At 44.1% G+C, this 24,823-nt stretch overlaps 2 long non-coding RNA genes across 2 annotated transcripts in view; both read left to right on the top strand.

Annotated features, from left to right (window-relative positions):
- Positions 1-16,353, top strand: part of LOC130707663 (uncharacterized) — a 41,675-nt gene extending 25,322 nt beyond the window's left edge. The window contains exon 4 of the long non-coding RNA XR_009007667.1: positions 16,227-16,353. This is a non-coding gene — a long non-coding RNA (uncharacterized LOC130707663). The remainder of the gene's footprint in view (positions 1-16,226) is intronic.
- A 790-nt stretch (positions 16,354-17,143) lies between these two features.
- On the top strand, positions 17,144-22,387 carry LOC130707662 (uncharacterized). Its single transcript, XR_009007666.1, has 3 exons — positions 17,144-17,262; positions 20,955-21,092; positions 22,010-22,387. It is a non-coding gene; the product is annotated as an uncharacterized LOC130707662 (long non-coding RNA).
- The last annotated feature ends 2,436 nt before the right edge of the window (positions 22,388-24,823 follow it).

Raw genomic sequence — 24,823 nt, 5'->3', positions numbered from 1 at the left:
TTGACAGACTCCCAGGAGATGCTGATACTCTTCAAGTAAGGACCACTCTTTGAGTAGCATTGCCCCTCGTCATGCTGCCAGCCTCTGGCTGCAGGTCAAGTGTTCCTATCCATCTAGGAATAAATACCTCCACTCCCTGCCCAGTTGACTCCACCCCATGTCCCTGTTAGGAGCCTAGCTGCCCAATCAGCTGTCAGAACACCTGTTCATCCCATCCACAGCGCTAGAGGGACAGTTAAGCCTTGTCAGGCTCCAGTCTTGCTGGCTGCTGCAGAGTTGCAGCCAGACGTCTGCGCCCTCTCGCTCCCCAGGGCCTGCTCTGCCCTCGCCAGTCTGGCAGTGGCCACCTCAAGTACCAGGAAATAGCTGTTCCTTTGTCCTTGAAACCAATCCTGCTCGGCTTCTCTCTGGCTTTCCCACTGCCCTGGTCACTCCCGAATGACTCCAGTCTCCAAAACGGGCCTGCTACAGCTGCTCTGGTGAAAGGGCAGGAGGAACTGGGAGGTGATTCAAATAAGGAGACGCTGAAAAGATAGAAACATAGGGGAGAAGGAAAGAGGAACGGGAGTTCACGTGTGCCTCATATGAGTTTTGTTATTTGTAAGATTGGAATAACAAGGACTAATAAGCTAATAAACACCGTGATGGATTTAGGGAGGGTTTCTTGTAGGGAGAGGTCATGGGAAGGGAAATGGTTTGGGGTTCACGGCACCAAGTTCTAGTCTTTATTCTGATGCTGGTCAAGAACCCCCTGGCCTCACTGTTCTCATTTATAAAAAGAGAGGGTTGTATGAAACCAAATTGGAGGTACCGCATATCTCAAAAAGTCACTTATTATAAGGATTATCTAGGGAGGCTGGGAAAGCCCTAGGCTTTGGAATCAGAAAGACCTGAATTTATTTATTTATTTATTTACTTTATTTTCAATTTTTAAATTGAAATATAGTTGATTTACAGTGTTGTGTTAATTTCTGCGATACAGCAAGGCGATTCAGTTATATATACATGTACATCCTTTTTTTTTAAGATTCTTTTCCATTATGGTTTATCATAGGATATTGACTATAGTTCTCTGTGCTATACAGTAGGACTATGTTGTTTACCCATTCTATATATGAAAGCTCACATCTGCTCACCCCCAGCCTCCCATTCCATCCCTCCCCTAAACCACTCCTCCTTGGCAACCATCAGTCTGTTCTCTTATGGAGAAAGACCTGAATTTAAATCCCTGCTTGTCCTACTCAGCGTCTCAGCGCCACTGGACACATCTCAGTCACTCTGAGTTGCTTCTTTACCAGCGAGGATTAAATGAAATAACAAATAAAAAGAACCTAAAATAGCTGCAGGTATATAGTGAGTGAGCACTCAAGAAAAAGACGCTAATATTATGATAGTCACTAAAAACGTGAAAAACCTGTACCTTTCCACTGTGCTCCATTTTGTTAGACTGAAATGCTCAAACGTGTATTACTTTTTTCCCCTCTAGAAACACTTCAATTCTGTGCTTCCCACACTAACCCCTTAGGTAGTCTGTGTTTGCTCAACTCAGCCTCCAAGAAAATATGTTCCGGGCTTCCCTGGTGGCGCAGTGGTTGAGAGTCTGCCTGCTAATGCGGGAGACACGGGTTCGAGCCCTGGTCTGGGAAGATCCCACATGCCGCGGAGCGGCTGGGCCCGTGAGCCACAGCTGCTGAGCCTGCGCGTCTGGAGCCTGTGCCCCGCAACGGGAGGGGCCGCGATAGTGAAAGGCCCGCGCACCGCGATGAAGAGCGGTCCCCGCACCGCGATGAAGAGTGGCCCCCACTTGCCGCAACTAGAGAAAGCCCTCGCACGAACCGAAGACCCAGCACAGCCAAAAATAAATAAATAAATAAATAAATAAATAAATAAATAAAATTAAAAAAAAAAAAAAAGAAAAAAGAAAATATGTTCCAAAATCTTGCAACAAGAGGGTAACAACAATCAAAGCAGCATGTTGCCCTACTTAGCATGTTTTAGGGAATTATTTAATACTAAATTGCAGGAAAACTGACTGAAACATAATCTGTGCCAACAGCTCCTGTGGGCCCTGTAACCAGAAGGAAATGTTTAAGAACAGGGCAGGTAGTACAGGACAAAATGGTTTTTTATTGTCTGTTTCTCTGAAAATGGTTGTCATGGATTGCTGAACATAGTGGGTGCTCATTCGATGGTTCTTGATTGAAAGAAGGGTGTTCTAGAGACTTAAATGTTCCACCTATTCAAGATTACAGTATATGCTGAAGGTGACTGTTGCCTCCATTGGTAGCCAGATGGTTTGTTTATTTAGTTCTAATTTGGGGCCCCTAGGAAGCAGGTGTTTGGTTGCAAGCAACAGAAACTGAGTCTGGCTAATGTATGTGGCTATCTGGAGTTTACAGGTGCACAGGGAAGGCTGGAGAGTCTGGATTAGTAAACAATAGGAACCCAGGACTTACCTGACAGGCACTTCCATAAGGATGAATGGACCAAAGGTTCTGAATATTTCTTTTTTTTTTTTTTTAATTTATTGTTTGGCGGCATTGGATCTTCATTGCTGCGCAGGCTTTCTCTAGTTGTGGCGAGCAGGGGCTACTCTTCGTTGCGGTGTGCGGGCTTCTCATTGCAGTGGCTTCTCTTGTTGTGGCTCATGGGCCCTAGAGCGCATGGGCTTCAGTAGTTGTGGCATGTGGGCTTAGTTGCTCTGCGACATGTGAGATCTTCCCGGATCAGGGATCAAACCTGTGTCCCCTGCATTGGCAGGTGGATTCTTAACCACTGTGCCACCAGGGAAGTCCCTGAATATTTCTTATCACTTAAGGAAATAGGCCTGGTATTTCTGAAGGTGCCGCTCCCTCAGGCCCAGCCTTCAAATATGATCCCCCCACCAGGACTCTGATATGAGCAGCTGACAAGGGGACAGTGGCACATCAGAGGGCCAGCCCATATATTACCCCCATGCCCAGCAGTTACTCTATCCTCCTGTTCCTTATGAGATATAACAGACATGAGGACATTCATTCTTGTGAATCATAAGTTCAGTATGCAGCCCAATGTGTGGTGTTGCCTTCAGTATTAATCTCTGGGTACTGGTTAGTTAATTTCCTATTAACTACCCAATAGTTAATAAAACCTGGTGTTTTTGTTTTGTTGTTTTGTGCCTAATATGTTTGGGTTTTATGGATAAATGCTTACTTAGCTCATTGTATCTACAAAGACCCCCTATGGGCTATAAGATAACCCCAATGGCCAAACAACTTCATCCACCGACAGAATTATTTCTGTGGTGTGCTACACTCATGTCAGAATTTGGCTAGGGAATTGTGGCCTTCCTGTGACTTATTTCCCCAATTATATTCTGAAATGTGCATAATAGACCCTACATGGTGGGTTTGTTGTATTAAATTGTATAATACGTATATTCATCACGCCTGATGTGGTAGGAAAGAATACAAAAGACAAGGATTATAACTTGTCTAGATATAGACAAGTCCTTCTATGACTTTCTCTATCTCCATGTAATAATCAGTGACTAAGCCTTTGTTGGCTTATATCACAAAGTTTTCGGCAGGAGGAAGGTGAAAGAAAGGGAGGGTGGCCATGTTCCCGGCCCCTCGATCTCTCCACGGTACAGAGCTGAGTCACAGCACTTGAGTCACTGGCACCCTCATTCCCTGTCTGTGATTTTGGCTCTCACAGTCCTAACAATTCCCCTGCAGGCTCAGGAGTGATGTGGTGTCACTCTTTTTTTTAAATATTATGAATTATTTTGTGTGAGAAGTATAAAGTTGATATTCTTTTTAACAAAAGTCTAATAATTTATTTCTTTCCTTGTATCACTCTGCCTGACACCAAGTTCCCAAAGAGAGAGAGTTAGTTTGTCTGGCCTTGATGATAGCCCCAACCCTTCAGCCAGGGGAGAGGATGTCATTCTGGTTGATGGTTCCAACAAGCAAATTAGGGCAAATTGATGTTCATAAAAGGAAACTGGGTCGCAGTTGCTAGGAGTACAAACAGTCGATGATGCAGTGGGTGTGCAAAAATTCCAAATCTCCACCACAGGGTTTGCAGCATTTACTCCCATAAAAATTATAAAGCCTAATAAAGAAACTACTCCAAAACAGCAGTTAAGATTTGGGCAAAAAAATAGACTAAGAAATAGCATAAGTTAATCACTTTGTCATATATATATATACATATATATATATATATATATATATATATATATGCACACACACACATATGTATGTATATATATATATGTATGTATGTAATTATAGATATATACATACACATGTAACTAGGATTACAGTAGAATATTTTGTATTGACATGATTCGTTAAAGTTACCCATTACTAACAGACACTAATTTGTTGGCATAATTTGTTCGCCGCTCTCACCTTCCTGCCCAGCTCCCTCTCTCTCGCCATCTGAGTCAGCCAGTCTGTCTGGCTTCTACCAGGTGCTGTGTGAGGTTCTAACACCAAGATGGAGACCAGGTACCAGTCTTGGTGGTCCTTGTTGCCAGGGAGTCTCAAATTGAGGAAGAGAGACTGACAGGGAAGTGGGTCAGTTCCACTTGGCTGGTGACCACGAGGACACCAGACTTTGGATTTGGGGTGCAACCTGTGCTAGGACACCAGGCACTGAGGCACTTACTGCATTCCATTCTGCAGGATTCCTAGGACTTTTCTCATCCCAGATACTTCATTCCCTTCCTTTGTAATCCTGCATCTCACTTGCACAAATCCAGTGCCAACTGGCCGGGTCCAATTCAGTGCCATGAGGCCCCTGTCTGCTGGCCAGCTCCTTCCCTGGGTGGAGCCAGGACTGCCAGGAGCGAGGTAATGCCTTCCTCCACCCCACCCCCTCTCTCCACCTGCAAGTCTTTGTCAGAGGACTCCAGAAGGCCACCTCCTCATGCCACCTTCTCCAAAAAGCTCTCCCTTTCCTCGGAGGGTGGACATTGTCTCTGGTCACTAGGTACTCCTTTATGTCCATCAGTTTATCCGAGACCCACCTAGGAAGCTCCGTGGGGCAGCTTGGTCACTGTGCAGTGTAAAAGGGCAAACATTATCCTTGCTCCCTCTTTCTATCTGCTCTTTTTGGAGAGACGCCAACCCGAGGAATGTGGAAAGAATTTTATTTAATTTCATTTCTATTCATTTTCAAGCCTCCAAAGCAGTAGAATTGACTCCTCTGCTTTTGGGTTAGGCTCAGAAGGATGATATAAGTCTCACTAACTCTGAAAAAATTGCGGAAGTATCTTCCAAAGCTCTGCTTTGATCTTGTCACCTTCCTGCTCTCCCCACTGCCCACGGGACAATCCAAACGATCCTATTGGCTTTTGAAACCCCCCATATGGGAAGTGGGCCCCCTAGCCAGGTATGCCTCCCGTGGTGCATCCCTCCCATCCTCTGTTTGGGCCACACTGAGCCCCACTTCATCCCCCAAACACTCCTCCTCTTGCTCATTCGGGCCGTTACCCAGAATGCCTTGCCCTCCCATTCTCACCTCTTCAAATCCCACTCTGTTTTCAGGACTCTGTTCAGAGGTCACTTCTTTCAGGAAGCCTTCCCAGTTGGAGCGAATCTCTCCTTCCTGTCCCCTTTCACAGTATTTGTGTGTGGCTCTCTCTTACTTTTCCCATTTTAACTTTCATTCTGGATAACCTGCCAATTTTCCTCACTACATCCCAATTCTTATTTAGGTGACCAGACACTCAAGACAAGGAAATTCTGGGTTGGGGGTTTGCGTTCAAAAGCCCCCTTGGCATTACCTCCCTCATCCCGTCAATCAGCAAGTCTGCTATTTTACCTGCGAAATGTTTCTTGAGCTCCTCCCTTCCTCTCTGTTGTGATGATCAGAGCTTAGGCCCTCGTCACTGCTCCCAGAGGTCACTGCAACGGCTTTCCACCTGGGTTCCCTGCTGTGACCTGCTGGGCTCAAATCCACTGTCCTCATAGGGCTGGCAGTTGTGTGTTTCTCTCCCCCGTTAGTCCAGCAGCTTCCTCAGTAGCAACCACTACTCAGTAGCAACCAGTAGCAATCGTGGTTATGAAGGCCTGGTGCCTATTAGATGCTTAATAAACACTGAGTGAATGAAGGATGAATAAGTGATGTAGTTATTGGGATTGGGGAGGGGGGTGCCAACCAGCTCGGATGGGAGAATGCTACATGATCATGGGTCCTTGACTCGCACAAACATCCTGCCTTCCCTCCCGGACCCCATTTTACTCATCTGTAAAATGACAGTGATGATCTTATTTCTGAGGTCCAACCATGGATCCAATTTTCCCCCGATTCATTTACGTCTGTCTCACAGTTAAGCAAACAAACACCTTAAGTTAGAGTGATCTGAGGGGTACTTTGCAAGAGATCACCCTTCCCTATGAAAGAATGTTTTCCTTCTCATTTCAGCTTGTTCCTTAGGTCTCTTGTGAAGTGGACATGGGCTATTGTTGATGGGGCAGAATACAAGGGAAAAGCTTTCTAATCTGGTGTGTGACTCTCTCTCCCTTTCATCACCTGGCTGGGTCTTCTCAGGCTCCATGATTCAGATTTTAGTTAAAGAGTGTCTGAAAAATCTGCTTAGACATAAAAATCAATCAAAGAAAAGGAAGAAAGACTGATTTCAAGCTACAAATTACATAATTCAGGTGGTGAGTACACATGGCTTCCTCCTTTAAAGACTGTGGAAGGTGGAAACCTGAAGTGTTAATTCAACAGTTGAAGGAAATGACAATAATGATTATGCCAGGAAATTTCTCCTTGTATATGGTTGGGAAAATGTGCTCAGATCACAGATATAAAAGTTATATACTTTAACTTTTTATGCCTAAGACCCTGAATTCAAATATTCTGTCCTCTTGCTCCCAGAAGTATATTTAATGGTCAGTTCAGTTGGGATAAAATGGTCATTGCATGAAAAGGTCTTGGAAAGTTTTGATAAATTCATACCAGGTTTCTCTTGCTTACAAGAATAAAATAAGTATAATATTAGTAATAATGGCTGGGACTTCTTAAATTCCTCCTATAAGCATATTTCCAGTTTCCTAATGGAAAAATCTCTGCTTGAAGGCCATCAATTATTCCAAGCTCCAAAGGCATAATTTTCCTGGAAAACAGAATCCTCTTATTTGGGATCCCATTTCTTTCTGTGTTGCATTTAAGTGAGACTGGGCCATCTGAGCAGTGAGTAGCACTGGGGGAGTACTGGGTGTTGGTTAGGGTGAAACCATATAAAAATTGTTAAAGTGGGTTTGGACAAAGGGAATTGAGCTATGCATTGTTCACCTAATTATTTCTGCCGGGGAAGTAAAGTGAGAGCACAGCTGTTTGGAACAGGGTAACACGGCAGACCACGGGCCGCATGAGAAACTCTTATGGAAAGAACATGAGTGTCATATGTGGGGATGACCCTTGAGAAGGTAGGTGGGGGTGGGAGCCTGCAGTCTATGTGTTTACTGTTTTGCAAGCTCTCTTGTCTTCATTCCCTTTAACCATTTTGTAGCTCTAGCTTCTCTGTTGCCTGTTATCGTATCTTTCTTTCATTAACCAATATCTCCCCTTACCATCTCACTAATGACTATGTCATGCAGAATATTGAATAATCCATATGACATCATACTGTCCCTGCCCAAGGTGGAATGGGTGGAGAGGTTGAGGGTCAGGGCAAATGAGTTGATGGAAGAAAGTCAATGATTCTGATCAGGAGGGTGGATCCATGGAGCCAGAATGTTGGGGGTCGGTGGGATGGACAGTGTCAGGCATCTATCAGGAGATGGGAAGTCAGAAAATGACTGAGGTCAGGGTAGTGTCCAGATGAGGAAAATGCCTAAGCATCTGCCCCCTAGTGGTCAGGAGGTCAGGGGATAGCTAAGAGGTTAAGGATCTCCAAGTGGGCAATCCAGAGACACAGTCTTGATGCAGTAGAGTGGGGCTCACAAGTCATTCATTGTAACAATAGTGAAAGAATCAATGCTTAGCAATTTTTCAATAAATTGAACTAGATTCAAGATTATGTCTCTATGAAAACTCACTGACTTATGTTCTGATGTACATTCTTGAACTGGAGAAAAATGGTCAGGGGTTCAGACAACACACCAGGTGCCACAGGGACTATCTTACATCAGCCACTTCCCACAATGAAATTTCTTCTAATAGCTGCAACAATAAAATATTGGGTAGCATTTTACTTTTTACTTCCACAAATTATTTTTTATGATTTCATCAAAATTTGAGGGGCATGTTGTATATGGAAATAACAAATGTTGGGTGTGTAGCTGAAGGGAAAATGTTGAGAACTGCCAATTTAGTGTCCTGAACTGTGGCAGTGGAGGCAGACTGGGAGGGGGTGGGGAGCAGATTCTTCTGCTCTTGGCTTTCAGGATTTTGGAGTTCAACATTGGTTGATATCTGGGTCATAGACCAGTCAGGAAGGTCAACTGCTGCACCACTGCCTTCTATTCCAGAACATACATCTCTCACCCTTGTCACTCTTTCATGCTCTAGACACACCTGGTTTCTGGGTTCTGTCATGCCTTCCTTCACTGTGGTCTGACATTTTCTCTTTGCTGCTCCTTGTCACTAAGCCTCCTGCTTGAGGCCAAGTCTGGAGCCTGGCCATCCCTTTCTTACAGTAGTTTCTCTCCTGGCAGCTGCTCCCAATTCCATTCCACCCTCCACTCTGCCACCCTGCTTATCTTCCTGAACTGTCCCTGGCTTCCTGATGCTTCCCTGTTGGAAAAATTCAGCAAAACACGGTGAGATGGAAAAAGCCCCCACCAGGTACATCCCTGGTTTCTCACCCCTTTGCCCTCATCTTGCTGTGTCGCTGAGCAAGGCATCTCCTGTTTTGGTACCCCAGTGTTCTCCACGATACGAAGTGATGCCATTAGCAGAATGTTAGGAACCTTGATTCCTCTGCTTAAAAGCTCTCCGAATCTGCCGCACTGACAATTTTAATACAATATTGCCTGCAATTTTTTATACACCTTTATGTGTTCATCAGAGAAATTTTGGAAACGTAGATGAGCACAGGGAAAAAAATGAAGGTCATTGTAGTTAGAAAGGAAATGCTTGCTTTTAAACTAAGACAGGACACCATCTCTTTGTGCACATCTCTTCCCCTCTTCTACCTTCAACTCCATTTTAGCCCTTCCTCTCTCCCCTTTGGCCTCTTGGAGGATGGTAACATTATGGGAGACTGAGTAATAATAATATGGTGGTTAGAGAAAAAGGCTTTCGAATCAGAGAGGTCTGGGTCATGCCTAATTTCATCATGGCCTAGCTGACCCTTGGTGACAATGTTTCTAAGTGTCTTTTACTCCTTTGTAAAATGGAGATAATAATAGTATCTTTCTCAAAGCCTGGTGAGGAATTTACCATATGGCATGGAACATAGTAATAGCTAAATAAGTGTTAGCTCTGAATAAGCTCAAGCTTTCTCTGTATGCATCTTTTTCTAGTCTGGTTCACAGACCTCCCAATGACCTTACAGGGATTACTACGCTGTTTGACCTTTGGTTTTTACCTAATCCTGGGTCTTTTTTCCTGGCCAGCCAAATGCAAACTTCTTCAGTGGTGAACCCTGCTTCTATTTCTTTTGTCTCCTTAAGGAAACCAGACAAAATGCTCGCCCAATAATATTTTTGGAGCAATGAAATGTTAACACCAATTAGACGATGCTATGGCATTCTCCCAGCCATAACTAAAATCGTGGTGAAATTGTTCTTCCCAGGCTTTACCTCTTTGCCCGCTACTCTGCAGATACTTTATCTTGATAGACATCCTCTGACACCCAAGGAGCCCTGAGACTTGGGATTTGGTGACTCTTGAATTGGCTACCTGAAATGTCAGAGTTACCCCAGGCTCTCTCCCTTGGGGCCAGAAGATGTCTGCATCCTTCCAGCTCATGGTGAGTTTGGGAGTGGCCATCCAGAGGCTCAGGAATGGAGATGTTGCCCTCAGAGAAGCTGGGGAGAGGTGATTTTGCAGTGTTGTCTGTGAGTTTATTCGCTGTCCATTGTTCGTCATGGCCACGTGAGGGTATGATGGGCATTTTCACTGCCCTCAGCACACTGTGGGGAGATCTGTCCCCATGGGTTTTAACTTTGGAGAAAAACCTCAACATCACATGTAAGGTGGAAAAGTGTTATTTATCATACCTGCTATGATAAAAATTCTAACTAATGTTTGTATAGAGAGTATCTATTTGGGGACTGATACTGGAGGAAAGCATCCTCTACCCCCTCCCAGTGTGTAGAATGGACAGGGCAGAGGCTGCAACAGGAGCAGCTCGGTCTGTAATTAACTCTGCCAGCTGAGGTTCTTACCCTAAAGGGAGGGTGTGGGCAAGGTGAGGGTTCAGGTGTCAGGAATGGGAGGGGAGGCTCTGGACCTGCGTTCTGCAGCAGCAGCCCGTGCTCCACATTTTCTTTGCATCAGAGAAGCCTCCTCATTGGCTGTCTGCCTAAGGATCAGAATCTCCCCATGGAGATTTTCTCTTCCCTGTGCCCTTCATTTGGGGGTCCGGGTGAAGTTGACCCTGGGCTCATCAGAACTGGAGCTGCCTCCGACTCCGATCTGGTTCTCCGACTGCACAGTTCGGCTCCACTCGGGAGGTTGGAGGGAGCCGTGCATTCATTCCAGCTCATCAGATGCGCTCTAGTTTGGGGGCCCATCCATCGCCCCACCTTGCTATGTGGAACCCAGAGCTCTCCAAATGCCCAGATCGCAGCTGTGGCTGGGTATTTTCAACACTGCTCTGTGCGTACCAAAAATCCAGGGAGGGACTGCACAGAAAGCTTTGGAGAGCAACCAGAATGCACATGGAATTATTTATGTTTGAGGTGGGGATGGCGAGACATTTGCTCAGGGTCTGAGCAGAACAGAACCAAGGGATACAAGGGATTTGGTCTCTTAGAGACCCCTCCAACTTTGTAAGGTTCTAAGTCTAATTCAGAGTGAGAATGGGAAGGGACAGGCTGACCCGGTAGAGATCTGCTCCTGTTTATTAGAAAGAACCGAAATTCAGTATCATGTATGTGGAAGGAATTGTTCTCAGATCACGTGGTCTCGCCCCATCAGGCAGGGGAAGGGGGCGCTGGGAGGCTGTGTAAGGCCTGGGGGTGCTGGGACAGTGGGGTGGCCTGGGGGTGAGCAAACCAGGGCTGACTCAAGGCTGGTGTTATGAACAGATGTGGGCTCTGAGACACTGACACTTATTCTAGACTCATTCACTGGGAGGTCCGAGACCACCTGCCTACCCATGTCCTTTAGGGCTCAGCTCATGAGGCTGAGTTTCCAGGGAAGTTATCAGAGGTGACTCTTGGCCACTGGTTTAACTCAACACTGCAGGGACGGCCACTATTCATCTTTATACAATGTTCTATTCACCCTTAACACCCCTCCAGTCCTCCTGGGTGCCACTTTCAAGGTTTTCATGATTCTGTTAGATAAGACATTCATTTCCTTTCCTGACCCCCTCTTATTTGGATCATTGGATTTCCTTGCCCATAGAGAATGGTCTTGGGGTGAATGTTTGTGTCTGTTGCTTGAATGCACTACTGTCATAGACTTGGTGCGGGATGTGAGGGGCAGATTTATTTCCTTTGATACTTTGCATCAGTGGTACTGGCGTTATACAACAAAGGAAGTCTTAGAGAAGTGCTATCAAGGGGAGCTTATACAAAGACACACCTGGAATTCTGATATGTCCTCACTGAGTTGCAGTGCTGCAGTGAGGCACCGTCACTGGTCGCCGAGGTGAAGAACATGGTGGGGGAATGTTGTTTAACCATCTCTGGGGTTAACTGGGTGTAAGGCCAGCCATGCATCACCCCAGATGCCTCTAGGATATGCTGCCACTGTATCTATCCCTTACGGTGTTCTCAGAGGCACAAGAACTCCGGTATCCAAATGAACACAAAGGTGACCCAGGGCATGGATATTTTTGCTGTGAGAGTAGGAAGGCTTGAACCGAGGTCTCAGGTGTCTTGAGGTGTCAGTTCCTGCCTCTCAAGTGATTAAACATTACTTTTCACGTCTTGTATATTTTTGCATAATCTTCATAATATAGGGGTCGGTATAATTTTCTATAATCCTTATAAAATGTGTGACAGGTACAATTAGCCTTACTTCCTACATTCGGAGACCAAGACTCAGAGCAGAAAAGTGACTTTCTCAAGTCACAAACTTCATGCTGGCAGAGTCTTGGGCATGAGTTTCTATTTCCTGATTCTCAGGTACATGCTGTTTTTACTAGACTCAAAGTATTAAAGAACTGAGACTCTTTATTTGGAAGTAATGAGGGATTCCAAAAATAGCCTTAGCGGTGCTTAACAGATTGGAAAGACCAAAGGAACTGAAGCCAAAGAAGATTGAGAGAGGTGAGCTGTTTCATTGTATAAATTTTCATTAACTTGGTTAATAACAATTGATGCTGCCTTTATATGTGTCTATATATTAATTAAAAATACTTGCAATTTGATACAAGGTCAAAAATGACACATTGAATTGTCTCTCAAATTGTGCTAACCTCAAATAAGAGGCTCATGGTGACCATGATTTTGCAAAATTGATTAGAAAAAAGAAATGCCTCCAAGTGTCAAAGGCTACATTAGAAATGGTTGCTAATGAGCTCGATGTCTCAGAGCTGCCTGGCTGGGGGCACAGTAGGTGCTAAATGAGTGATGATGGAAGGCTCGGTTGGCCTTCCATCCCAGGGAGCATGGTGCTTTAATGTGTGAGCTAAGATGAAATTCTAAAAATGCATCAGCCTATAAATTTAAAAGCTCATTTGGAAAAATTTCAAACTTACAAAAGGTTAAGAGAAGAGTATAATAAATCCCTACGTATCCTTCCTCAGCTTTGAGACTTATCAGTATCCTGTTATTTTCATTTTCTACCCCTTTAACACAAACACACACACACATACACATTCTTTTTTGGCTGGAGAGCTATACAGGAAATTCTAAACATCGTAACACTCACCTGTGAATTTATGTGTATGTATCTTCAATAGAAAAATACTTAAAAATATATATATATATAACTACAGTATCATCTTCACCAAAAATAACAATTGTCATATCACTCACCTGTGAATATATATGTATGTATCTTCAATAGACAAAGATTAAAAAAAATAACCACAATATATCATCATCACAACAAAAATAACAATCATTCCTTAATATCATAGAATACCTCTTTCGTGTTTAATGCTCCATGATTGTATCAAAATGCTTCGATTCTTTTCTTTTTATAAATTTATTTATTTTATTTATTTATTTTTGGCTGTGTTGGGTCTTCATTGCTGTGCGCGGGCTTCTCTTTGCCATGGCTTCAGTAGTTGTGGCACACGGGATCAGTAATTGTGGCGCACGGGCTTAGCTGCTCCGCGGCATGTGGGCTCTTCCCGGACTAGAGCTCGAACCCGTGTCCCCTGCATTGGCAGGCAGACTCCCAACCACTGTGCCACCAGGGAAGTCCCAAAATGCTTCAATTCTTTTGGTTCGATTCTTCCAATTAGATTTCAAACAATGTCTTCACACTGCATTTCGTTGGTCCCGCTCTTATATCTCTTTCAATTTATAATAGTTTCTCCTCCCTTCTAAGAAAAAAGAGTTAGGTCTAGAGGCTTGACTAGATTCAGGTACTTTAAAAAAAATACTGCGGACTTCCCTGGTGGTGCAGTGGTTAAGAATCCACCTGCCAATGCAGGGGACACGCGTCCAGTCCCTGGTCCGGGAAGATACCACATGCTGTGGAGCAACTAAGCCTATGTGCTCTAGAGCCCATGAGCCACAACTCCTGAGCCCGCGTGCCACAACTACTGAAGCCCACGTGCCTAGAGCCTGTGCTCCACAACAAGAGAAGCCACCACAATGAGAAGCCCATGCACCGCAACGAAGAGTAGTCCCTGCTCTCCACAACTAGAGAAAGCCTGCGCATAGCAACAAAGACCCAACACAGCCAAAAATAAATAAATAAAATAAATAAATTGATATAAAAAATACCGCATAGGTAAAAGTTTGCACTTTCTTTAACCTACAACATTTTGAAAAAATTCTATGTTTCATTAGGATGCATTGATTCCAGGTCCTAATTTTTGGGCAAGATTGATCATGTGAGGAATGTTTTGGGAAGATGACATGGAGACATGGTCTTTTATCATACCTGATGGGTCAGACTCGTGGAAATCACAGCCATCCAGGACACGGCTGCTGGGAAAGGGAAGTAGACTACTATCCAGTATCCACCAGACATAACTGTCATAAAGTCTCTCAGGAAGGATTTTAGGGCAAGGAGAGGCCCTAATTCAGGGCCTATTTTCTCTTGCTTTACACACAGTTCTAAGAAGTTGCATTTTATTTTGGCAACCCACAGTAAATATGAAATGGAAAATTAAAAGGAGCAGGTAGTCCAGAAACATGAAAAGAGCTGGATGACAGCTACATGATCAAGGAGAAAACAGAAGAACTAGAGAAGGCACAGAATCCAGGATAAATTGATATGGAGGCCAAGAAAGTTCGTCTTCCTTTTAGTGGGTACATCATGCTTGTCTGTTTACTTGCATTGTCTATTTTAACTGTCACACTAACCTTCTGAGGTAGGTACTATTATGTTCTGTATTTCACAGATAAAAACATATTCAGAAATATTCCTAAAGCTACCCAACTGGGAAGAAAATCCCAAGGAACACTGTCTCATTGCTCTGTGATCAAGTACAAGGTGTGCATAGGTATGCTCGTGACCCTGAGAGAAGAAAAATTGAGGCCCTGCATCTCTTGGTTAAGCAGGCAAGAAACCACATGATGTGTTTTGAAATGTACTGACCTCCCCACAAAATGGGAAAAATAAAATGTTTGTAATCACTTTAAACAGCTTCAGGTTTCTGGAAAATTTATACACACTGAAGTCCAGATGTAAATGTTTAGAACTTGGCACTCCAAAAATTTTTACAAATCAGAAACACAGAGATGTTATACCAGTAGTTAAATTCATGGATCAGTTTATCTTGAAGTGTTACCTGGTAACATTTCAGTGATATTGATGTTGTCAGTTTTCTCTGTCAGCCTGGATTTTTCCTGTGGTTTTCTGGAATTTTCAGTGAGGCATTTGACTGCCAGAGCCAGTAAGCTCTACTTGAGAATCTAATTTTGTCTTTTCTCCTCTATAACTCAAGATTGGATTAGTTAGGACTGGGATTCCCCATCATACCCTGTAGATGATGGTGACTATTAAAGAAACGATCTCGGCAGGGGTTTCTTCTTGCAAAAAAAAAACATGATGGGAGCCTTTAGTTTGTATACATTCTACATGATGTACTTCTTAACCAATTCTTACTGAAGGTCAGGAATTTGGGGAAGGTAAATACTTCATCATCAGAAATGACACCTTGGACGTCACGCCAGCATCATGTCAACTGTCTGAGACTCAGTCTTCTAGAGCCCAACCTGAAAGTCAGGACACAGAGAATTCAGTTTTGAGGTCATCCTTGGGCACATCCAGCACCCTTTGGGGCAACTTAATGAAGGGACAAAACCCTCCCAATTCATAGTCCCTAGGCCTTCAGTAAATAATTTTTGGTGTTCATAGTGATGATTCTGAATGAGCAAGCCATGTTAATAGGGAAATGGTTAAGATAAACAAAAAACTTTGGTTACTTAAAGAACTTACCTTCAGGGACTTCCCTGGTGGTCCAGTGGTTAAGACTCTGCCCTTCCAATGCAGAGGGTGTGGGTTTGATCCCTGGTGGGGGAACTAAGATCCCACATGCCTCGTGGTGTGGACAAACAAAACAAAACAAAACAAAACAAAAAACCTTCCCTTCAGCTCTCTGGACAACTAAACAATCCAGCAATGATTCATTTCCTGACCATCCCAGCTAACCAAAGTTCTATGCTATGGTTCTTTTTAAAAAAAGCATCTTTTGTTTCACCAGCAGAGAAATTCTGAACTAGTCTCACCTGACATGACATTTCTTCTGTGCTTTTGACAATTTTCACAGCATATGGATTCTTCATTTCATTCTCAGACACATCAGTTAATTAGCTAATTTGGGTTTTGATTCACACCTATTAAACACCATCGTTTTTCAGCACACAAAAACCCCCTTATGTGAAATAAATGGCATTATGTCCAAAAGAACGGTGTTAGATTATCTTTTGCTTTGGAGGAAAAGACGGTAATTAGTTTGATATATATTTTTTCATTTGCAGACATTAACGCCATTTCGCCACTGAAGGAAAGGTGAATGACTGTGGCCAATCACTGCTCCTGGTTTTTGTGACTCTGACATTATATGAAAGGAGTTTGGGGAAATGTAATGGAAGAAAAGGGCCTCAGTTGAATACATGGGCAAGTAGTGTTCTTAAGACCTCAACAAAATCTAAAAGAGTTTGCAATTCACATAGCTTTTCTGCCAAGAGGGATATTTTGAATAGTTGGCGGAATGAGGAATTAAATGTAGATTATTCTGGAAAAGACTGGAATTTAATATAACATTTGAACAGGTTAAATTTGTAACAATAAAATACCAGGGGGAGAATGAGACCATTTAATTTCCAGTACACAGAAGACACATAACGTTTCTAGAAAGGATGAACGCAGCGTAGGCTGCTGTTTCAGGCTTCTGTGTTCATTTTCAAAAGCAGTCTGGGAAATTTCTGCCATTCTTTGGAATTCGAGGCAGTGGCAAAGCTGTGGTCAGATGTGATGGATTACGTAGCCAATTTGCTTGAAGTTTGTGGTTCATTAATCCAGCTCTTTGAATTTCAAAGAACCGAGGTGATGGCATTTGGAATGTACATCACGGAAAATTAATGGGGTTCCTTGGTCAGAAGTGAGAACTAAGACAATGTGACAGGGAAAATGGGGATTGGTGTGACTAATGGCTGAGGAGTGGGACTCCTGGTTTCCAATGGGAAAGCCTGCCTAGCCATTCAGGGCCTCTCCCCACCCCCATCCCCCTTGTAGGCTCTGAGGGAGCCCTCTTTGTGGGTCAGCCTTGCCAAGAATGAGAAAGCACAAAGCACTACTTGTTCAAGTGGTTCCCAAGAATTCAGCAGCATCAGAAGCAGTTAAACGTTTTAGTCTAATTCACTACAGCAGAACTGACTGGTTCCCCCTGTCTCCAGTTCCACAGCCTACCTCCCCGTCTGGGTCACGTTGGCAGTGCTGGGGGGAGCCCGGCCCATCAGGGTGCTGTGCTGACATTGGATGCTTCCCATGGTGGACTGGACTTTGAAGCCTGAGGTAGAGTGGCAGAAAGGAGACTGAATAACTGCCAAAGAGGCAGGCTGGGAACGTGGGCCAGGAGGGGGTCTCGGGAAAGAATCCAATGAAATTAGTGAATGGGTAGTGAATGGCTTGCGCTCAGCCAAGCTGGATGCTAGGTACTATCGCAGTTCATAGGATCATTACGGCAACTGTCTGTGATAGCAATAGAAATAAAGCCCCTGGCGCAAAATGGTTGCTCAACAATTTTATTTTTTGAATAAAAGCAAAAAAAAAAAAAAGCCCAACAAAACCTAAAAAACCTAAAAACTCCCCAAAACTGTTCAGCTGGGTGATAATATTGTCCTTCTTTTTCAAATGAGAAAACTGCAATTCAGAGACTCGCTCAGATAGTATTCTTGGTACTTTGTAAGCTGCAAAAATACGCTTCCAATGTTAGCTTTCATTACTGTGTCACGGAATATGCCCATTTCCTTAAAGCCTCTGCCTCTGGAAGTGCCTGAAACATTATAGCAATTCAATACCTATTTGCTGATTGAATGACTCATTGACTATTGGGCAAAAGGGGCTGATGGTATCATAATTGGATTGTCATCTCACAGGAAAAGAGATGAGGATTTCCACACACATATACTATCCACTGTGCAGGGTGAGTTTCCAACACTGTGTAAGAAAGTTGAAGTTAGATATCTATTAAGAAAGACGAGGTGAAATTTTTCAGGATAATTTTGGAAATCCTAACTCTGGCTTAGAACCCCTTGAAAACTCCATCAGGACTCAAAATGTACTAGTATTTTTATTGGGTAACAATATAAGCTGAAAGAGTGAAAAATTTTCTGTTTGACAGTGCAGGTTGGGGTTCTATTTCATATTAACGGTCAAATCTAATATGGAGAGTTTTTGTTGCCTATATGTTTATTAACATTTGAGGGCAACTTGAACTTGATAGTATGTTTCATTGCTTCCTCAAACAGTAATTACTCTTTCATTGTAAATACATTTATGATATTACACATATATTTCAAGACATACTAAAAGTAAATTTGTTAAAAAAAATCTGAACTGCTTTGTGCATTCTTATTTCTAGCTTTTACTTCCGCTTAGAGTCTGATAGTCTTGGACGTAGCCACTAAAAGTTGGTCAATAAATTGCAGCTTTTAGAATCCAGGGAGAGTAAGCTTAAAATAGAACTCCAGAATTCTGTGTTCATTCATTCCTGGTGCCATTTTTCTGGGAGAAAACCCAGATTTTCTCTGTCCATTTTGGATTCCTATTCCCTGACTGGAGTTGGGGTCCTCACGAGCACTGATAGGGTAGAAACTCAGCTGTAGGTAGAAAGTCTCTGTATGTTTTCAACAACAACAACAACAAAAATTAACATGGAAAATTTCGATCGGTACAAAATATAGAGAGGATAGTTAAAAAAATTTTTTAAGTTGAAGTATAGTTGATTTACAATGTTGTGTTAATTTCTGCTATAGAGGGGATAGTTTTTTGAACTCCACACACCCTTACCCAGATTTAACAATTATCACCATTTTGCCCATCTTGTTTTAATCTCTTTCCCCCATTTATTTTCTTCTGCATTATTTTAAAACAAATCCCATATCATTTCACCTGTAAGTAGTTCAACATAAATCTCTCACTGTTAAGGACTTTTAAAAAACTGCCTTGTAATTATCACACCCAAAACAATTAACAATGGTTCCCTTCATACCACCTAATACACTACCCATATTAACATTTCCCTGATTGTTTTAAATATGTCCTTTGTGGTTGGTTGGTTTGAATCAGGATCCAATCACTGAATGTTTTTCCTGCAGCACAGACACCTCCCTGGGGCTACCTCCGGTGTCTTTCTAGGTTGGGAGACTAAAACTAAGGTAACGGAGGTAAACTTGGGGTCTAAGGCATTATGGCTCCATCTGCTAGTTGCGGCCGAGTGGAGGGAGGTTAACTAGAGAGGACTAACCTGGCCTCTTGGGCTGCGTTGGAGAAGGCACCTGAATGGACCGGTCACAATCCCCAAGGGGCAGAGTGGTCTCATTCCTAATTCTAGAATTGGACTGTGCCAGGTCATTCCATCCTGTGGCTGCAAAGACAGCAGTGGAATCCTCTAGAGCCTAGTGGGAAATAGCAGTCATTCCAGGAGAGTCACCGTAAGAAGACAACAAAATGTCAGGCCTCGTGGGTTGGGGAGGATGGCCCCAGGACCCCAGCCCAATTAGGAGTATTTGTTGGAAGTAGAATAACAGGCCAAGAATGAAACGGAAGGGACTGGGTTGGAGAAGGTGGGTTTATCCCGTGTTGGAGAGAAGAAAGAGTGTGGCTGGTTCCACAGGTCTCCCAGGACACTAGCTATCAAGTGTGTTTGGAAACAAGACTATTTGGTTCATAGAGTAGGAGCCCAACAGTGGGATCTGGCCATTGGATGCCAGTCCGGGAAACAGGACTTCATTTCATGTCCCACTGGGGGAAGGAGAAGTAGACAGCGGGCAGCTGTGCATACCCTGCCCATGCTGAGATTGGTCTGGGAACATGTGTGAGCCTTCAGCACAAGCAGAACAGAGCACATAGGTGGAGTTCACAGAAGGTGGCATTTGGTACAGAAATACGTTTTCCAAATGACATGTCACTAATCTGAAAGAATTAGAACTTGTCTCCTCAGATACATCAAGAGACTTTGTCCATATTACTGATAATATAAGTAACATCACTAAGTGTAGAAATAATGAAAACCGGATACAGAGTGAGTAAGTCAGAAAGAGAAAAACAAATACCGTATGCTAACACATATATCTGGAATCTAAAAAAAAAAAAAAAAAAAAAAAAATTCTGAAGAACCTAGGGGCAGGACAGGAATAAGGATGCAGACGTAGAGAATGGACTTGAGGACACGGGGAGGGGGAAGGGTAAGCTGGGACGAAGTGAGAGAGTGGCATGGACATATATACACTATCAAATGTAAAATAGAAAGCTAGTGGGAAGCAGCCGCATAGCACAGGGAGATCATCTCGGTGCTTTGTGACCACCTAGAGGGGTGGGATAGGGAGGGTGGGAGGGAGATGCAAGAGGGAGGGGATATAGGGATATATGTATATGTTATAGCTGATTCACTTTTTTATAAAGCAGAAACTAACACAGCATTGTAAAGCAATTATACTCCAATAAAGATGTTAAAAAAAAATAACAAAACTAGATAATAGTTCTAAAGTAGCAAAGAAAAAAAAAACTGGCATTTGAATAGTATTTCGTAGTTCTCAAAACATTTTCACAAACATGATTTCTCTCATCTTCACAAAAACCCTGTCCATTTAAAATTGGCTGATATTTACTGAGTTTTGACTATATGCCATAATCTGTGCTGGCTGATTTTTATATCTTGCGTGAGCCTCTCCACCTACCCCTTTTTTAAAAGGGATTTTGCCTCTAAAGTCCCTTACTTGTTGTATTGGGTGGGGTTCATCTCAAGAATCAGAATAAACAGATAATTCATGTTCTACAGGGACTTGGCTTATGTTATTAAAGACACTGGATAGGCCATCTCTGCAAGGCTGTCTCAGTCCAGTGCTAGAACTTGAAGCCCCCAGGGAAGTGGTCAGGAAGGGGAGATCACAAGCAGGCTGGAACCCCATGTGCATAAGCTAGAATCCCATAAGGATGAACTGAACTCCACATCTGTTCTTATTGCCTCTGACCTTGGTGATAAGGATATCCTGCAGGAGCCAGAGCCCTTCCTCATGGAGCTGGACACACATATCCCCGGCCCAGGAGTCAGAGACAGGGAAGGAAAATTCAGGGGGAGAAGAGAGCAATGACAAGACCAGCTGCTGCTTCACATCAAAGAGGTGAGTCAGCTGGTCAGCAACAACCTCTGTGCTACAAAATAGCTGCCACTTCCCTTCTGTCTTGCAACTCTCCCGAGAGACTCTTTCTTGGAGCCCATGCTAACAGGAAACACACAAGAAAAGGGAATTCTGGGAAATGTAGTTCAGCCTAGCTGAGCAGGCATAGAGCCGGCACACCTGTTCTAAGATGTGCACAAGGTGGGGTAGTTCAGTGTTCGAGGCAGGGAGCAGGGGTTGACCTGCAGTAGGAGGGGTTGCTCTGTAGCACTCAGAGGTAAGTTAAGGTAAACTAAACCTTAGTGACCACGTTAAACCTTCCACTACTGCAACAGGAGCTTCGTGTCGTAGGACCCGCTTTCCTGATGTATTCTGCTAAATTTTGCGTGAAATGGGGCAGCGTGTCCTACACTTGAATAGTTAGCAGGGAAGCATGGAGTCCTGGCCTACTTACACTAAAGGGTCTTTCATTCATCCAGCAACTATTTGTTGGCTCTGGTGGTTTTGCTCTGTTCCTTCTGCTTCTCAGGGGACCATCCAAGTTTACATGGAGGAACAGCTGAATCTTTTGGTGTCCCAGCTGTAAGCAGCTAATTGTCACCGACTCCCTACCCCAGCAGGCCCGTGCCTGGCAGACTGTTTGCCTCTACTAGATGGGCACCTGCCCTGTCATGGTGTCTTCCCTCAGCCAAGCAGACACTTGGCTGTGGGAAATGTCTTCCTGAGCAAATGTGGTCTCAGGTAAAGAACATAACAGCGCCAGCCCAGCTCACATCCAACTTGGTGCTCAGGCGATGTGCTCTGTGGGAATCTGTCACCATGCACCTTGCAGGGTGAGGGGAAGGAACTCTGTCTCAACTGGTGTGAAAGTACGTGAGTGGGCAGTTGCTGACATTCCCTGTCCATCTTTGCTGGGATAGGCAACCTGGAGCCACCTTTGAAATCAAGAACAGAGACTAAACGGCCTGGCGGGCGTCCAGAAGGCCCCTGAAGATGCGTGCATGGACGCTTGAATCGCAGAGCCTATTACACGGCCCAGGAAGCACATCGGTGAGCTGGGCCTTGGGGGCCAAGGTGGCTCTGAGCACCTGGGGCAGGATTACAGCTCCTGCCAACACGCCTGGCGCTCGGAGTGCTGACATGGGTATGTTCCCTGGGAATTTCTTGCCATTTGTAATCTTTGTTCTTTGATCTTTGTTTAATGGAAAAGAAAGCTTTGCGTGCTCACTGGAGGGTCTGGCGTTCCAGGCTGGGAAGTGGAGCTCAGGCAGGCAAACCTGAAAGCAGCGCTGAACTGGTCCGGGGCTGCAAATTAGTACATTCTACTTTGCTGGCAGGCTTTATTGATTGGCCCAGGGTGGGTGATGATTTTACATAAATAAATCTAGATAATGGTATCTAATGTCTCACTCTCTGTCCCTGTCACAGAGAAAGGTAGGGGGGCATTCTTAGAAGTTCAGACGTGTGCTTCAGCTGCTGACAAATAGGCTGAATCTTGGTGTCCGGGAAGAGGGAGCTCCAGACGCAGATGGGGCTCTTGGGAGGCAAAGGTGTCATCTTTTAAAAAAAAGGCAATTTCCTCTTCTGAGAGGATTTAGTTATTCTATGCATTACCTCTGAACTAATCAGTTGCGGCCCTGAGCACCGAGAGTTTGCATTGATCACCAGTGGGGACACTGTAGAGAATGAGTTCTTTTTGGGGACCTTGGGTGGAGATGCTCTTCTAGTTCATTCCAGACAGCTCTTGTGAAGTCAAAGATGACCTGGCTTAAGGGTTTTACAGCTCCTGGCCTTGTAGACCCTTTGCTGCTTCTGAGCAAGCCTGTCTCTCCACCAACAAAAGACATTCCAATCCCCCAAGATCCAGTAAGTCAGATCTACTCTAAAAAAGTGTGTGTGTGTGTGTGTGTGTGTGTGTGATAAATTGACCTTTCCTTTCCCTGGTGAGCAAGGAGGTTAGGACTTGGGTGTTTGGCATGGTGTTTTTAAGACCTGTGGAATTATGCTCAAAAAGGAACACAGTGGGATGTGCTCAGAGAGATGCACCTGAGTGTATTTGCCTTATCCTGCCAGCCCTGGAGATCCTGATATGGGATGTATTTTCAAAATGTGTTTTGTGAGCCCACCCCAGCAGAGGGCTTTGGCTGAAGAGCCTATGACCGTGGATCCAGTATGAGTTCCCTATCTGCGTGTGTCCTTCATTCTATTTTTCTCTGTGATTTAGACTTTATCTGCTCTTTCTGATGTTTGTCCTTTGCCCTTCCCCCATTTCTCACAGTTCTAGAGGCCAGAAGTCCAAACCAAGGTGTCTTCAGGATTGGTTCCTTTGGAAGCTGGGAGGGAGGGATCTGTCCCAGGTCTCTCCTTGGCCTGTAGGTGGCCTCCCTGTGTCTCTTCACATTGTGTCTTTGTGTCCAAATTTCCTCTTGTTATAAGGACACCAGTCATATTAGGTTTATTTCAACCATCATGACCTCATTTTAACAAGATGGCCTCCATAAAGATCTTATGTCCCAATAGGGTCATATTCTGAGATAATGTCAACATATGAATTTTTTTGGGGGGGGACACAATTCAGCCTATAACACAGACCACAATTAGCTATCATCCCCCATCTTTTAGAGAAGGGGAGTGGGGCCCCAGAGATCTTTGGGGTAGCCTGGTTAACCAGTGGGGCCCTGGGAATGGACCTCAGGTTCCGCTACCCTTGCAGGTACCAGGCTTCATCAGAATCCAGGTGTGTGAAAGAGCTCCGAGGGCCTGGAGTGAGTGTACTCCAAACGGGCATAGAGTTGGTGTCAGTATCCAGGTGTCAAGCTCAGCTCTCAAGTAACGTTTTAAGAGGACACGTTACTCAGATTGAACTGAGGATTCTCCCTTCTTTCTTGTCTGCTCCGAGGGCAGTAATGGTACTGATGGTCACAGTTACAATTTCCACTACCACCTACATCTGATGAACGTCATATACTTCTGCAAGACTGTTCTATGATTTACCAATTTCCATCCTTACCACCACCCCGTGAAGCAGATTCAGGTTTAGAAGCCCTTATCAAAGCCCCTGGGGCCAGACGTATTTCAGAATTCAGAGCTCTGCAGACTTGAGAAAAGCAACTACAGTGCTTGTCTTGTGTATGACATAACAGCCCTGTGGGTTCAGGGGCAGCATTTGAAATCAAACAGCAAAACGTATAAATATTCACACAAAACTGGGTCAATGAGGATAAGCCATAACCTCTGATCCATTCAAGTCAGATTCTGCTGCTGTTGAGTTTGGAAAAACTTTTGGTTTTTTGAGATTCTTGAATTTCAGGTGTGTGGCTAAGGGATCACAAGCCTGTTGCTATTATGGTCCCTGTTCCCAGATGAGAAGGTGAAGTTGCCCACCTGCCTGCAGAGGTGAGCTGGGCTCGGCACTCAGCAGGAGAGGACTGATGGCAGGGCTCTGTCTAGAAGAATCTGGGTGCTAGTTCTGGGTCCCAGTGATTCATTCTGTGCCTCCAGGGCTCATTGTTCACCCTCCCTGTAGCTCAGTTCCCAGTTTTGCTCTGATATGCCCACCTTGTGGCATTGCAGTGAGAATAAAACAGACTTAAGAGGGGACAGGAAGGGGTCTGGGTTTTGTGGGGCTTGAAGCTTGCGAGACTGTGAAGGCACTCTTAAAGAAAAAGAACAAAAACAACAGACATGAAATTAGACACAGAGTAGATTTTTCTTTAGGATGAGAAATCACAACA

The sequence above is a fragment of the Balaenoptera acutorostrata genome, chromosome 3 (assembly GCF_949987535.1).
Source record: "Balaenoptera acutorostrata chromosome 3, mBalAcu1.1, whole genome shotgun sequence".
In the NCBI taxonomy this organism is placed as follows: Eukaryota; Metazoa; Chordata; class Mammalia; order Artiodactyla; family Balaenopteridae; genus Balaenoptera; species Balaenoptera acutorostrata.
Note: the sequence above shows the minus strand (reverse complement) of the source record. Positions and strands in the feature narration are given on the sequence as shown.